Below are 17,625 nucleotides of genomic sequence, written 5' to 3' on the forward strand. Positions count from 1 at the left end.
AACAGTCGCTTTATTCAAAATGCAATGCCTGACCCATAATAATCTCTCAGTAAATATTTTTTTGAAAGGTAACCCCCGTTTGGATCCCATTCTGACCTGTTCAAGGAAGCAAAGGAGTTTTTCACTGGGTGCTTATACCCCAATCTTTGTACTTAGGGCTGTGAGAAAGTGACTGTGGTGTGCATGGGTGGGGTGGTGGGGCTGCATCATTCTGTCACTCAGGAACAGGTCTTAGCTCCTTCACATGGCACTCCTTTCCTTTGGTGTGTTCACAGCTTGTGGAGTGACCCTGGCAATTTTTGCCAGGGGGCAGAGGATACCATCTGGGGAACAAGGTTTGCAGAGACTGAGCAGGCATCAGGCATGTGGCGAGGACTGTGTAAGCGTATTAGTGGACATTAATGGGTTCCAGGAGAAGTGGCTTTGAGTTCCAGATGTGGTCACAGGATGCTCACCACTTCATGTAGTGTCACAAGACAGAATGACACAGGACACACAGTATTCATGTCATTCCTATAGAGCAATACAGTTCAAGTTGGGGCGTCACCCAATTTTGTGGCCCCCATCCCCCTGAAAAGTAGAACTGACGCAAATGTTCTACCAGTCAGCTCCCAAGAGAGCATGAAAACGCCAAAGCACAGAGATAAAAAGAAGTATGAGTCACACCCATGGGCCCCCAGTGACTTAAGGGATTCAGACAGACAAAGGCGGCAAAAGAGGAGTTACTTTTAAAGGTGCAGGAGGTGGGGGCAAGGAGGAGCCTGCAGGCAAGGCAGGGTCCGCTCCAACTGTCTTCTCTCCACCGAACTACCACGTCATCTGACACCCTCGATCTATTTGTGTCCTGGGTAACAGACGGTTTGACCAAGAGGTCGTAGACTAGAGGACTTGGTGACTGGAAACAAGTTTGACAAGAAAGGAATCTGGGTGTGGTGCCACCATGGAGATGAAGAAGGAAACAGCCTGGCGACCCCACGTCTCTGTTGGACTCTGCATTCACCGGGCATGCCTTGCCAGAGAACAGGGGCCAGGACAAGCTACCGGCACAACTTCACGCATGCTCGGGAGAGAATCAGGCGCCTCTCCACATCCCCTTCCTTTACCTTTTACTTCCTGCCGCCTCACTTCCTCCTTTTATTTTTGTCTTCTTCACTTCGGTAGGCTCCTCCCAAATCCTGGATGTTCCTGGATTATCCTCAGCTCGGCCTCCCCCTTCTTTTGAATTAAGGCTTCAGATTTTTTTTTTCTTAGTGTTTACTTTTCCAGATATGAAAGTCGTCCTATCCAATCAGAGTCGGCCTGTAAAACATTTGTATGCACAAATAGGAAATGCTTTTACGAAAAAATTAAGGTGCCAGGGCCAACAAGCAAAGCACCAATATTGGAACGTGTCTGGTCAGGGCAACTGAACGACAGCACTTGTTCTGTAATAAAGCCCATTGACTCTGGGTACACTGGGAAGTACCCCCCCAAACACACACACACCCAGAACACTATAGTCACTTTCTCACACCCCTAAGTACAAAGATTGGGGTATAAGCTCCCACGGCTAAATCTCACTTCAGTTCACTGTTCTCAACTTGAAAGTTCTTCTTCCACCTGAAACTACCACCGGTAGACTTCCATTGCCAAAAGTGTGTGCCCCCAGAAAACACCTTCCTGTGCAGTTTATGTGCCAGTGTGAGGTCTTTCTGCATCTTTCCATACAAAGGTTGATTTTCCTAGTTCTACAGCCCATGGTCACAGGGTATTTTATGGCTCAACAGTGTATTTTGTGGCCATGCATCTTCCTTGTATGGTTGGGAAAACCCTTCCTTGGGGTCCTGCAATGCTTTCAGATTAGAACCTGGCAGAAAGACATCTCCTTCCCTGGAAAAGGTGCCCTATTTCCACTCTCTTTTCATTTCTGCTCTTCTAACTTCTTCCAACATCTCTCATAGGGGTGATTTTAAATCTCACAACTCCTCTTTTACTGTTTAAATTTCACTTCTGGGCACTCATTGTTCCAAACATAAAATTACCTTTTGAGCATAATACTCTTTAGTCACTTCTCATGTGGGATGTTTTAATATGAGTTAAGATTTTTAGGGTCATTTTCTTTTAAGCGTTCTGTGGGAACCTGGTACAGTATTACAAATATAGTGGATATTCAATAAATGTCTATTGATCAAATAGTATAATTAAAACCTTTCTTCACAAAAATCAAAGTTCAAAGACATTAAAATCAATTTGATTGACATGAGTTAAATCTCAGACTAATTGTAATTAATTTCTAATATTTTTTTAAATTTTTTTACATCGGTGTTCTTTTTTTTTTTAAGATTTATTTTATTTATTTATTTATTTATTTATTTATACAAGCACTGGGTACAGTCAGAAGTGCGGGAGGGTGAGAGAATTCACCAGAGCCAGAGCGGGGAGCAGAGCAGGCAGAGGGACCGAGGTACACTGCTGAGAGGAGCAGTGGGCAGCAGGAGAGGTCTGTGCACCATGTGGGACCCTCCTCCAGTGGCCTGGGAGCAGCCGAGGATCGAACTGGCGCTGCAGAGGCTGCGGGCAGCTTTGCAACCCAGCGCTCAACCGCTGAGCCACCGGGGAGGCCCCCATCGTTGTTCATTTTTAAACTATATTTACTCCCCCTCACCCCCTCAGGTGTAGTCCCCACAGAGTTTCCTTCCCCAGTGCACCCGTGCACCATCACCTCAGTCTCCTGTGCTCCTCCCTCCCTCCCTCTGATCCCTCTCCCTCCTCCCCTGCAGGATGTCTCTGGTTTATAATTGTCTGTTTTTGCTTTGTTGTGTTTTGTACTGTTATTATTTTTTTACACTGATGTCTTATTTGGCTCCCCTGTATTCCTGCTATAAGTGAAACCATCCAATATTTTTATTTTTCCTTCTGGCTTATTTCACTGAGTATAATCCCTTCTAGCTCCATCCAAGTTGCTGCAAATGGCATGAGTTTATCAATTTCTAATCTTTTTCTCAACAAATGAAACATGTAAAAGAACTGCAGAGCAGAAATCTCATCCTACTCTTTTTTATCCTCACCTTTTCCTATGTCACAGCATTTTTAGGGTGACAATTCATCACAGCATTCATCATCTTTAAGGTGATGATCAGGGTTCATAAAGTAGTGGACAAATTTCTGTATTTTTTAATATTCCTCTACTAAAATAAAGACTTTAAAAACACATTGCCGGGCCTCCCTTGTGGCGCGAGGGGTTAAGATGCAGCAACATGAAGCCATCTGCAGCCACTGCAGTACCAGTTCGATCCATGGCCAGGGAGCTACCCACATGGCACAGCGGACCTCTCCTGACTCGCCCACTGCTCCCCTCAGCAGTGTATTTCAGTCAATCTGCCTGTTCTGGTCCCTACTCTGTCTCTGGTGAATCCTCTCACCCCCTGCATCTCTGGCCTGCACCCCAGCTCTAGTATGCATAAATAAATCTTTAAAAAAAAAACACATTGCCTACAGAATGTATGTGGTGAGTAAGCAGAAAGATGATAATGATGATGATGATGATGATGATGATGTGTGTGTGTGTATCGGGGTGTGGGGCAGGCAGAGACATGGCTGGAGCTTTCAGCTTACAATAGTCAGGACCTGGATCACTCATGTTAAGAGAGTATTGGCTTCATTCCTCACAATTATTTCATACTTTTAACAAGTTCACATTTTATAATATACAATAAAACACAGTGTATCAAAATATACTATGGACAAAGTTGTTTTTTTCATTTTTATAGTGAAAGACAAGGAAACTTGATAGGCTAAAGGTGTTAGTCAACTCCCAAAACAACACAAAAGTATTAATCCAATCCAATCCAATTAATCCAAACTTTGACTAAAGTCATAGGCCAAACAAACTGCATTCTGATTGCAGCTAATCATTGCCCAGTAAGCCTATTTTTGATTAATTTTATTGGCAGCAAAATATTGCTTAGCTCACTCACCCCATCCACTCCCACTTTCCAGCTGCTACCATAAACAATAGCACCTGTCATGAGTAATGATGGGAAGAGTAGAATTGCCTTTGATAAGACAATTATGAAACATTTAATAATTCCATTATATACTAGAAAAAATGTTTGCCATATTATGCTGAATAAAGCAAGCAAATACATATATGAACAAACAAATAAATGTAGGGAGTGAAGTGGGCGGGAGTGCAGAGTCTGCTGTAGTTTATAGGGTTTCCTCAGACCCCAGTCTCTGCTGCAGAATCACTGGTCCTGGACTTGTGGTTGCTTAGAAGGCACTCCAGGGAAGATTAGATAGCCGGAGATTTAAAATATCAAGGGGGTGGATGACTAGGAACTTAAATAATATGATAGAGTAAGCAAACTGTCTTTGACTGGCTTGAACACTAGAATTAGCATCTAAAAAAAAAGATTTCCTGGGCCTCCCTGGTGGATGAAGGGTTAAATATCAGTGCTATCACTGCTATGGCCTGAGTTCCATCCCCAGCTAGGGAGCTGACCCACAGGGTACAGCAGACCTCTCCTGTCTCCCTGCTGCTCCCCTCAGCAGTGTATTTCAGTAGATCCACCTGTTCTGCTCCCCACTCTGTCTCTGAGGAATCCTCTCACCCCCTGCACCTCTGGCCTACACCCCATTTCTTCTCTCCAAAAAACAAACAAAAATTATCTCCACACTCATAAATCTATGGGCTCATGTTACTTTCACAATCCTGTAGTTCTAGTTGTACTATTAGGTTTTGACATCATTTTATGTATAATCTTTTCTAAATATAGTTATCACTTGTGCCAAAGACCACTTAGTGAATACTTTGTAAAAGCCAAGCACTGTACTAAGTGCTTTCCACATGCTATCTTCTCAGTTCTCACAACAACCCTATAAAGCAGATACTATTATTTCCTTATTTGGGAGATGAGAAAACTAACTCTCAGAAGTAAATGGCTTCAGACTTCTTGGCTAATGTGGGTGAATTGGGTGTACAATCTGACAACGTCTGTCCTCCCAGCCCCTAAACAAACTGCCATGGTAAAGAATTGCAAGGCTTCTGTGTCAGTTTCTGTTGACCTGATGAGAAAATGCCATTCATAAAAGCAAAACATATTAAAAATGCTACAAGAACATTAATCCCTATTAACGAGGTAGAGTATTTTAAAAAAATAATGATGATGTAGACCAAGTCAACCAAATGTCAAGTTGTTCTCATTGTTCACATGTATTTCCAGGCACATTTCTTAGCCTAAAGCAGTAGACAGAACTTCGCTAGATATTTTGAAAGCAACATTTTTGATATAAGGAACACACACACACACACACACACAGAGTCCAGTTGGTGTATGATCAAGTGACTTTTCCTTGGTCTTGCACACTATGACCTGCTCCCTTTTTTCTTGCCTCTCCCACCCACATTCTCCCGTGTAGAGGCGATCTCTAGGTCTCACCTTAGATATACTCTGGAAAAGGTCTCTCTGACATTTTGGCATTGGCAGAGGTCAATGTGCCCCTCCTGTGTGCTTCCATAGTCATATTAAAGCACATCGCACGCTGCCCATGAACCTCATGCTGCTGGATTAGAGGCCACTTATCAGTCTGTGTATAATATAATACCTTCATGTGGTTAGATTATGCATACTCTGCAATATTCAAGAAAATCACATTTGTGAAGCTGTGTTCTTCGGCACATAATATCCAGTTAGACAATATTTGGTGATGTCACACTAATTACTTATTTAAGGCAGTGTCTGCTAGCTTCTCTAGCGTGTTATTTGTTCCCGCTGCCTTAGTTAGCATTTCACCAGCAGCTTCACAGAGAGGAGTGAAAGCCTCCTGCTGAGAACCACAGGAGTGAGTTTGGAAATGGGCTTGCTGGCTCTTCAAAGGACTGCAGCCCTGGGTGGCAACTTCACTGCAATCCAAGGCATTCCCCCAGATCCCTGACCCTCAAAACTGCATGAGGTAATATGTAGTTATCAAGTTAAGATGCTAAGTTTTGGAGGAGTCTGTTCCATTGCAACAGTCAACTATTGTTATACCCTGTATAACTACTTCCTATCTTATAAAAGTCTTGTCACCGTTCAGCTTTTCTTTTTTCTCTCCTTCTTTGCACATATGGGTTAATTCTGATCTCTTTTCTATTTTGCTGCCACATTCATAGCATTTGGGGGAAAAGAGAGCTAAACAAATGTATTAGGTTGAACGAATTTTGCCAAACGTCTGAGGATATGAAGCTGAAGCATGGATTTGAAGGAGAGGAAAGGCTAGGACTGAGTGATGCCGTGAAAATAAAGCCCTAAGATGAGGATCTATGTGAGCAACACTAAGTGCCAGAGAAAGACATTTATCAAAAATAATGAGCAACTGAAAAAGATTTTTTTGTTTCATATTGAATAAATCCAATACTGATTCTTTTAAAGCATAATTTTAAAAAAAGATTTATTTTATTTATGCATACAAGAATTGGGGTACAGGCAGAGGTGCTGGGGGTGAGAGGATTCCCCAGAATGGGGAACAGAACAGGCAGACTGACTGAAATTCACTGCTGAGGGGTGCAGCGGGTGAGACAGGAGAGGTCTGCTGCGCCATGTGGGCCACCTCCCTGAACGGGTATTGAAATCTGCAGAGCCTGCGGATAGCTTCACGGTGCTGTGTTTAACCCCTTGCACCACCAGGGAGGCCCTAAAGCATAATTTTCGGAATACTTCTTTTGTCTGTCTAGTACCACTCTCCTTCTGGAAACAGAAATGTCCCCCTTGCAGGACAACCTACTCATCTCTACTCCAGCTACACTGTCCAGTGGAGACTGCCCATTATGGATCTGGTCTCTGTTCACAAGAGCAGGCATGTGCCTGGGCTGGCTCTTGGGTCGCTCCGTGGGAACATGCAAACGGGAGTCAGAGGCGTCCTTGTCATGATGAAGAAATGAGATGGCAAAAGTGGGGTTCTCCAGGGCAGGTGGTGGCATTTCCAGTAACACAGAAAGCCAACTCAGAGAGAAGCAGATGAGAGCTGGACCGGGGGAGAGTCCTGGACTGCTCCCTGTCCCTCTGACCCTTAGGCTTAGTTAACTCTATTCCCTCTCCAGGATTTCCATACGTAGGTCACTTTATTTCCTGGTTTCCCCAAGGTAGTTCAAACAGTGTTTCTGTTACTTGCAACTCAAAGACAATGCCCCCTTCCCTGGCCCAAGAAAGAGTCTTCTTTCCTGGGGGCATCAGAAGGAGGTATATATTTGGAACCACGATTTGAGATAGACTTTTGGGATCCTAAGGGGGTCAGGTGTAACTATAAAATGTCACCTGCCAGTGGTCCTCTGCTAGCACCACCTGAGAAGTATGAAGGTGGTGGGGGAGGAGATCTGTGTCCACACACTCACATTCACACACACACACACACACACACACACACACACACACATATCCCTGTTTACATTTTTTTATGCCAACACAATAATATTTATTGAAGTTCTATTATATTCCAGGCACTTTCACAAACATCTGTTCTGCATTAGTCTAAGAAAGTAGATTTTCAGACTGTTCCTAATTACAGATGAGCTAATACCTTTAAGATAAAAGATGTTAAGTAGCAGTCTTTATAAAATTTGAAAGTTATGAGCAAAGACCTATTCTGCACCCCTTCCTGTACCTCTTTTGCGTTTAACCACCACTTGGATGTCTCTTTTGCCACTATAATAAAAGGTTAATCTAAGAAAGGTGAAAGATTTTAAATACAAATACAACTTCAGATACTTACCTGGTGGGGGAGAACCATGATCACAAAGGTGGGTTTTCCAGGGCTGGCTCATCCATTGCACTCCAGATGTGCTGACCCCGGTGATTTCCCCCAAATGTGGGATCTTCCCAAATATGGGAAATACGACAGCATCATTTGTGGTAGTGGGGGGGCTATGTTCACACTCTCCTCTGGAAAATAAAAACAGTTTTCAGTATTATTCTTTGAATGGCTTTTTCTCCAAAACATTTCAAGAAGATTATAAAAAATGAACAAAAAGAAGATTATAAAAAATGAACAAAAAGTCCAAATCAAACTTTAACTAAATAGTGTGATTTATCGTACAATTCTGGCTTTATTCATATATGTTTGTGTCATCTAGACATCTGGCCCAAAATAAGTCACCCAAATCTACATAAACAGACTTATGTTTGGAAGAGTCATGGTGTTCAAGATATTAATTTCACGCTTGATTATTACTTTGAAAGTTAACAATAGTGTTTGCCCAGGAACTTCTCATATGTTTTATTTTTCCCCTTGGCCTTCCCTGGGGGGAATGTTTAAAATAGCTTAGAGCTCTCTTCTGAAGAAAAGTCCACAGTGGCTGAAATATAATTTATTTAAAATAAATTATATAAAAAAATATATATAATATAAAATTATATAAAATAAAATATAAACTATATAAAATATATAAATTATATAAAATATAATTTATATATTTTCACATGTAAATTTAGAAGTGAATAAATAAATTAATAAATAAATTAAATAAAGTGTATTCTATAGATTTAAGTCTGTGCCTGTTTCAAAAATTATTTTTTTCTCGCTCACTCGAAAAAAAGTAATTTCTTGACTCCCTGCTTTGCATTTACATTTTTAATCCTGTCTTCTATGCCCCTCCAGTGTTTTTAAATTATTAGATGTACATATGTATTCAAAATATAATTCATATGTTTCTGATTATTAAAAAATCCATTTAACAAAAAGTTATCTAACACAATTGCAACACTGCATGCTAGAAACAATAGTGAAGACGGAGATAATGATCACCTATTAGTATGTGTCTTATACCTAACACCTTCCTCAGTGATGACAACAAACTTAAGAAATGGGCACTGAAAGGTCTACTTTACATATCGCTTCTCGGCCTTTTGGCTAAGATCAAGTGAAAGGTCTACTTTACACATGAGGAAACTGAGGAGCCAAGAGATTAATTTGTTCAAGATCATCCAGCTAGCAACTGCTAATGCTGAATTCAAACATGGGGTTGGTAGGGCCTCCCTGGTGGCCTAGGGGTTAAGTCTCAGCACTATCACTCACATGACCTGAGATCCATCTCTGGCCAGGGAGCTGACCCACATGGTGCAGCAGACCTCTCCTGTCTCGCCTGCTGCTCCCCTCAGCAATATATTTCATCAGTCTGCCTGTTCTGTTCTCCACTCTGTTTCCGGTGAATCCTCTCACCCTCCCACACATCTGGCCTATACCCCAGCTCTTGTATAAAAATAAATAAATATTTAAAAAAAGTTTGGGGTTCACTGTGTAGGCACTGAGCTGATGGGAGTGAGGTTTTTGAGGATAATAATGAATGGATAGATGCTGTGCTTTAGTATGTTGGTGTGGCAAGGATGTGTGACAGAACTGCTACAAGAGCAGACAACAAGGTTTAAACTGGGGTATCAGAGTAAGGAAGGAGACAGACTGGAGAAGGATAGCCAAACAATTACACTGAATGATAGAGTTTAGGGAAAGGACAAACTCACAAAAACACCAAGATCTTGAGTTTATATAACTGATTAATGAGGCCATTAGCAGAAACAGAGAAACACTTTTCATTTGAAGAGGAATTTTCTGAAGTTAGGTGAATAAGAAAGAGAATGGTGGCAAGGCACATCCTGAGAAATATATTTTTGCAGTTCCAACATCAGAAGTCCAGATGTTCCTGGTAGAGAATTCACCAACTGGCATGTTCAACCAGGACTGACATTACTGAGAGGTCAGGCTGATGACAACTTATTATGGTCTGTAAGGCAGCCAACAGTCTGCCCAACCATTTTCATGTATTTGTACTGGATCAGAAAATCCACATGATTAGATGCCCTAATATGAATTAAGGCATTGACTGGAGATGGTCCCTAAATTTTAATAGATTGCCCAATTTCTTCCTTATCAAAAGTTGTGCCATGTTGAGTGGATTGAGGGAGATTAAAGAAGCATCCCCTCTTGGGCCTCCCCTAGTGGCGCAGCGGTTGAGCGCTGGGCTGCTGCAAGGCTGCCTGCAGCCTCTGCAGTGCCGGTTCAGTCCTCAGCCCTTGCTGAGGGTCCCACATGGCGCGACAGACCTCTCCTGCCATGCCCGCTGCTCCCCTCAGCAGTGTGTTTCGTCAGTCTGCCTGTTCTGTTCCCCACTCTGGCTCTAGTGAATCCTCTCACCCTCCCGTGCATCTGGCCTGTACCCCAGTGCTTGTATAAATAAATAAATATTTTTTTTAAAGTATAAATAGACCCCCCCCACACACACATGTTTAGCAATGTTTAAAATTCCATAACTTAGCATACTTAATAGTTCACAGTAGGGAGTATTGCTGACATGACAGAATTAGATTCAAAGAGATCTGAATAGTCCAGAATACAGAATTAAAACTACAATGATAGATGTGGCTAATTTTAGTTGTTTTTACAGCCTTGATATGGGGTAATTTTTGTTAAAAAAATACAGAGTTAATGCCAAAGGGCATAAAGCTCTGTAGCTAATTGGATATTGTGGGAAATAATGATTTGTGGCTTCCAGGGCTATGGCATAAAATAGCTGACTGTCTCTACCTGGTTCTCTTTTAGATCATGGTGGGGAAGTAGCATGAGGCATGAGGACATACAGGCAGCCCTTTCAAGAGACCAAAGTGGTAAGGAATTGAGACACAGCAAACAGCCAATATGAATGTTTCTGAAGCAGAACCCAAAGCTCTAGTCAAACTTTCCAATGTCTACAACCTCAGCCACTGTCTTGAATGCAACTTCATGAAATACCTGAACAAGGAACCCTTGGCTAAACTGCTCCCAAACTCCTGCTTCTTCACAGAAACGAAGATAATAAATGTCTACTGTTGTTTTGAATCACTACATTTTGCGGTAATTTGTAACACATAATAGACACTAAATCTGGAGTGGGTTGCTACCATAACAAATCCTAAAAATGTGGGGAGAGGCACTGGAATTAGGTAGTGGCAGAAACTGAAAGGACACTGAAGAGTGTGCTAATGGAAGCTGAGAATGTCTCGAACAGACTTTTATTATTAGCCTGAAGGCCTGTGAGGAGGCTGCTGGTGAGAGAAACACTGCTGGAAACTGGAGAGAAGGAAGAGAGTTTTAATATAGTGACAGAAATTGAACAACACTGTCACCCACAGCAGTGTGGGAACTGGAAATAAACCTGACGATAGAAGGTCTGGTTAAGGGTGTTTTAGTGAGTGTTGAAAGTGCTGCTTGGTTTCTTCTTGCTGTTTACAGTAAAATTTGAGGTGGGGGGAGATAAACTAAAGGAAGAATTATTAAACCAAAAGAAACCAACACTTGATGACCTAGAAAATGGCGACTCTCTTAAGAGGGGAAATAATGCTAAGACAAAGAAATAGCTTCTGGGCAAAGATCAAATCCAAGCACAGCCAGACAAAAGATGTACATAAATGAAGCTGAGGGTAGGTGATAAGATAGTCTGCTAACATCTTAGAAAGATCTAAGTTGTACAGGGGTGGTTTTTGTGTATTGGGAAAAACCTTAGAAATATTCATAGGAGACTCACAAAGTTTTTAGAAATATTTAATTGCTAGAAACATCAGCCTGTGGGACAGAAAGGAACAGAGGTAGAACAAAAGGGAAAGAGACCTTTGGACCTCCACGCTTAGACAGGTAAGATCCAGACTAAGAAAAATACACAGCTACAAACTAAGTCACCTTTTATGGAAAGGTTGACTCAGCAAACCAAGAGCCTAAAGGTCAGAGCCAACAGTCATGGAAAATCATTTCTAGGAAACAGCAGGAAGGGTTCTAATCAAATAACTTGCCTAGCTGTATTACAGAATAGTTATGGATCCTTTAAAAAGCAATATAATGGTTATTCTATTCCTACCCTACCATTGTAAGTTGATTGTGTTTATGTGGGGGAGGTAACCAAAATGTCTCCTCCACATCTGGGCCTGGTTGAGATGACAAGATTGCAGACTTGAGATGACACTGTTATGGGATGGACTTTTGGAGGCTTTGAGAAGCTGTGAGTTTACTTTAAATGTGGGAGGGAGGGTAGTCCCTGGGAGATCAAGGATGGATTCTAGTGCTAATCTCCAACATGGTCCCCAAATAATTCTTTTTTTAAAAATGATTTTATTTATTTATTTTTAAAGATTTTTATTAATTAATTTATTATTCATTTATTTATACAAGCACTGGGTACAGTCAGAAGTGCAGGAGGGTGAGAGAATTCACCAGAGCCAGAGCGGGGAGTAGAGCAGACAGAAGGACCGAAGCACACTGCTGAGGGGAGCAGCAGGAGGCAGGAGAGGTCTGCGCGCCATGTGGGACCCTCCTCTGGTGGCCGGGGAGCAGCCGGGGATTGAACCGGCGCTGCAGAGGCTGCTGGCAGCTTCGCAACCCAGAGCTCAACTGCTGTGCCACCGGGGAGGCCCCAAGATTTATTTTATTTATTTATGCATACAAGAATTGGGGTGTAGGCCAGAGGTGTGGGGTGGGTGGGTGGTGAGAGGATTCACCAGAGACAGAGTAGGGAGCAAAACAGTCAGTTCTACTGAAATACACTGCTGAGGGGAGCAGTGGGCGAGACAAGAGAGGTCTGCTATGCCATGTGGTTTAGCTCCCTGGCTGGGGATAGAACTCAGGCTGCAGTGGCTGGTGATAGCTTGACAGCGCTGACACCTTACCCCTGCACCACCAGGGAGGACCCCCAAATAATTCTTGCCTCCTGGTATTCATGCCCTGTTTATTTCCCTCCGACACTGGATAGGGCCTCCTGTGTAATCAATAATGTGGAAATGACAATGAGTGGCTTCCAAGACTAGGACAAAAAAGGTATTGTAGCTTCTGCATTCTTTCTCTTGGATCATTCTCTCTGGGGTAAGTTACATATAATGACATGACAGGAGGACAAAGAAGTTCTAAGGAGAGGTCCATGTGGAAGAATGGAGACAGCATGAACTTGACATCCTGTCTCTATTGCTCTAAGTGAGCCATCTTAGAAGCAGATCCTCCAGCCACAGGCAAGTTTTCCAAGGGATGTAGTTCCAGCTGAGATTTAACTGTAACCTCACAAGAGACGCTGAGTCAGGATCATCCAGCTAAGCTGTTTTGAAATGTCAGAGTCACAAAAATTGGGTAAGATAACAAATGTTTGCTGTTTTCAATCACTGAATTTTGGGATAATTTTTTTATGCGGCAACAGGTAAATAATACAGTGAACTACAATTTCAGTGTGAGGCAACAGTTTGAAATGACGGCTTAAAATCTTATGTTTTTCAACTGCACCAATTGAATAAATGTTCCATATCAACTGCGCTTCTAGGTTTACACCAATTTAAGATACTGCATATAGTTTGAGACATATAGCTTAAAAAGACTAGGAAGGGCCTCCCTGGTGGCACAAGGGGTTAAGACGCAACCTATGAAGCTGTCCACAGCCACTGCAGCACCAGTTTGATCCCTGGCTAGGGAGGTGACCCACGTGGCACAGCAGACCTCTCCTGTCTTGCCTGCTGCTCCCCTCAGCAGTGTATTTCAGTCAGTCTGCCTGTTCTGCTCCCCGCTCTGGCTCTGGTGAATCCTCTCACCGCCATCCCACTGCCCCTCTGGCCTACACCCCAGTTCTTGTATGCATGAAAAAAAAAAGTAGGAAAGGAAAGCCCTGGGCTAGAATGTTGGATACACTTTGCAGAATAGCTTCAAGATTGTTTTCCAATCTGTTTTACATTTATCCACTAACCCACAATAAATAGCAGATTTGTGGGAACTCCCTTTATACACAAACCTCCAAAGTCCTGTAGATGTTTCATCACAGGTGACTTCATGAACATTCTGCAGACCCATGGAAGGCAAATAGTTCTTTCTCAATCACATGGGTAGCTAGAAACAAAGCAGAAACACCACTGTAGGAGGAAGAAAGCTTTAATTCTCCTTTTTTGGTCTAAAGGTTAAAAAAAACCAACAACTGGGATAGAAGTATTTTCTGAAGATCCAGATTCAGCTCTGGCCTCATTTTAAAGCCAAATCTTGTAGATTAGAATGATTCACAAGATTTAAAGTCAACTGACATATCACAAAGCACAAAGATAAGCCTGAATCATTTTTTCCCCAGTATTCATTTCATCATCTATTGTTTCAGTTTTATCTAAAGGGTCCGCTATGCGCCATTGGTATAACTGTGAAGCTGTCAATCAGATAAGGAAAGTCAGAAAATTGTTGACCAAGGTGTGGGAAAGATCTGAGGATTCTTAACTTGGAGTTCTCAGTGTAACCCAATTTTGGTGTCTCTAGAGAGAATTATTATTTTTCTTGAATAATAAAAATAAAACTACACAGAAGGTAAGTTGATGTCCTCACTCTTAAAAATAACTCAGGAATTACTGCTAGAAAAATATTTATAATTATAAAAACAATGATACGGCTGTAACACTGCTATTTATCTTATTTACCTAATGCATAAGATAATTCTGTCTAATGCAATTTCTTTAAACAGAACCGTGGAAAACAAAATCAATATTTTTCCCAGCTGACTCTAGAGTTATGAAGCAGTCTGCTCTCAGTTTTTCCATCTATAAATTGGGGTTAATCTTTATGTAGAACATATGAATGTCATACAGATCTTGATTTGTTATCTATTGTGCTTTGAAGATAAAGATCTTGATCATTATATTTTAAAAATAGGTCCATTTATAAAATTTATTAAGACAGTAATCATATTTCCACTAGAATAATGTATATTAAAATGTCAACCTTAAGACTGGAGTAAACATTTTTCTTTGATATAACACAGGCTCAATGTCCTGAGCTCTTCCCCAAGAATGTAAAAGGCCATTCTAAAATTGCTGTCTCGGAAAAATTTTATGTCTGAGATCTTTTCTTATCATTGTTCCTCCAAGCTAAGCCTCCCAAGTAATCTTTCTACCCTCATTGTTTTTATTTTATATCACCAGTATACATTAAGTAGAAAAATATCAAGGCAATGTGTTAGCAAATGCATGAGCAACCAGACGTGGATACTTGCCTACCAAGATCTCAGTTAATATATGGGGATTTTTAGACACTAGTTCAAAGTCCTTAAGACTTTTGCTCTGTAACTAAGGGTGAATATCTACTTTTTTTTTTTTTTTTTTACTTCTTACAAAATATGCTCTTAGTCTATAAGGCTTCACCCTCCTTGGGATCCACTGGGATTTACATTTATAAACTGTAAATACACAAAAGGCCAAGAGCCAAGGCTTTCTAAATAGGTATAAATTAGTCTTCCTTGCAGTGGTAACATGAGGTAATCCTAATTGTCAAGGAAATGGAGAACATTCATTTTCAACATATATTGCGATTAAATTCAGTTTATTTAGAATCTGCAATGCTCGGGATTTAGAAACTAGGAAATTTATAAGAAAGTATATTTCTGATAATGATAAGAGTACTCTTCATATTGGATGGCCATTTATGTGTGACGTTAAATATTTAAGAAATTGAAAAATTAATGTACTTAGCTTCCTTCTTAAAATGGTCTTTTAATTCTAAATCCAAACTATGTTTGACATTTATTTTAAGGTCATTATAGCATATGCTTAATAAAATATCACCACAATGTTTTTAAAGCCGGAGTACAGTTTATTTAGGTGCTTACTATCTATAATGGGAGCTAACATATCATTTAAAAGGAAAATAAAATCTAAAATGCAGAATGAACAGATTTCTATGTTTCAACCATTTCAACAAATTATCTGCCAATACCAAAATATGTCATTGTTATCAGTATATAAAATATTTACAAAAGTTCAATATTCTTTTTATTTAATTCATCTCTTAAAGGGAGATTGTTATAGTGTTGACTTCAAAGAAAATTAATCCATCCTCAATTTATGTAATCCTTAACCCTAATCTATTTCAATTATGGCTCTTCCTTGGTAGCTCTGATATTTATACTTTAATTTGTAATATAACAGTTGAAATTAATCAGTGCAACAAAGGATCTAAATCTTCATATTTAACAATATAACTTCATGGAAACTTTGATAGACTTTTATAGTTTTTCAGACTGAAATTTTTTAGAAGGTCTTTAGGGAAAAGAGTTTGGGGAATGCAGTTTGGAGAACATCTGGCCCATCTACATGCAAAGAAATAGTAGTAAATAATCGGAGCCGCCAAAATTGATGATTTATATTTTAAACATGTTGCATATACTGGAAGACTCTAAAGCTTTTATCTAAACTCTGAGACCTTATAATTTTCTAGTGATAAGAAAAAGGAGGAATACTACTCCTTTCAGGAAAGGGTTTGAGGCAGTTCTCTCAACACACACTTTTTTTTTTAACATTAGTGTAATTAAATTACTAGGGAATTTTTTATTTTTAAAGGATCATTAAATTGGATCTTATTTACATTTGATCTTCAAATCCTAAAGTATACCACCACACAGAAATTCACTAAATATGTTTTGAATTAATTGCTTCACACATAAAACTACCATTTAAAATTCAGGATCTTTTATATTACTACATTTGGCATTAATTAAATAATAATAATTCAAAGTTTATTTTGTTTTCAAGGGCCAAATCTGTATCAGTAAACATTAAAATTTAGCAGGCGATCGTAAGTTGATACAATTATTATAAATAATATTAACCCCATATTAACTTTTATTTAATTATGTATTTTCTGGCTAAAATCTCAAGTATTAAATATATCAAATAGGATCCAAATCTACATGAACGGTGGTGGTTAAGTCACAAGCAGCTAAAAAATAAAAATGTACAGCAGAAATTGAGTAAGTCTGAACATCTGTCACTTATGTTGCTAACTGGAATAAGTATCTTTATTCAGTTGACTCTGGAGTTTATTTGCATTTAAACCAGACACTTGGAAACTAGCTATTGTTACTGTGATTGCTGTTGAACTTTTAATGGATTCAATGCCGTGCCAGTTTTAGCAGGCAGTAATTTCTTGTCTAAACATTAAAAAAAAAAGTGAAAATTAAAATATAATAGAAATGCTAGATGTTCAGTTTGAGTTTTATAGCTTGGACCTAGTCTAATATTTTCAAGTTCTTTTTTTTTTTTCTACTCAGGTATTTTGAGGACACCTTTAAACAACTCTTGGAGAGACATGACATCTTCACTGAGATGTCTCCCGGATTTTGCATATTTTTATTCTTGAATGAGGTTAAAGGTCAAGCTCCACTCTGGCACTGCTCAATATACAGAGCTAAGTAATACAAGTTTACTAAAATGAATTGCTCCCTCTAGTGAATTCACAGTATTACTTCACTTTTGGCACTGCTGCTCTGAGTAATTTAATAAATGATATAAATGATGATGACTATGAGGTTGATGATAGTGGTCTGGCTACTTTTGTGATACTAAATTTTAATGTTTTCTGTGCTTGAATAGGGAAGTTTCAAAATGATTGATTATAACTGTTTGCTGGATATTTTAGAACACTACACTTAAAAACCCTGTGTTGAGAAAATAATTTATTTCTAAAACTCTTTGGATTACTTCTGAAGCATATTTGGCACCATGTCATTTGAACGGCTATGACCATGTTGACATGAGCAAAGTAAAAAGGGGGATTTAAAGCAATTGTCCTAACAATTAAAAGAATGTGACGATGGAAATAAGCTCAATAGGAAATCTAATCCTAGACTTGATGCCAATACCGCAG

General features: G+C 39.9%; 1 long non-coding RNA gene and 1 pseudogene across 1 annotated transcript; one reads left to right on the top strand and one right to left on the bottom strand.

Moving 5' to 3' along the window:
• LOC129145680 (uncharacterized) lies at positions 1 to 13,819 on the bottom strand. The gene is made up of 3 exons (XR_008551607.1): positions 13,742 to 13,819; positions 7,729 to 7,898; positions 1 to 1,299 (listed from the first exon to the last, which is right to left on the bottom strand). It is a non-coding gene; the product is annotated as an uncharacterized LOC129145680 (long non-coding RNA).
• LOC119243866 (U1 spliceosomal RNA) lies at positions 7,721 to 7,901 on the top strand (annotated as a pseudogene).
• Positions 13,820 to 17,625: the final 3,806 nt, after the last annotated feature.

This window comes from Talpa occidentalis, unplaced genomic scaffold (assembly GCF_014898055.3).
Source record: "Talpa occidentalis isolate TD23 unplaced genomic scaffold, MPIMG_talOcc4v2.1 talOcc4.13, whole genome shotgun sequence".
NCBI lineage: Eukaryota > Metazoa > Chordata > Mammalia > Eulipotyphla > Talpidae > Talpa > Talpa occidentalis.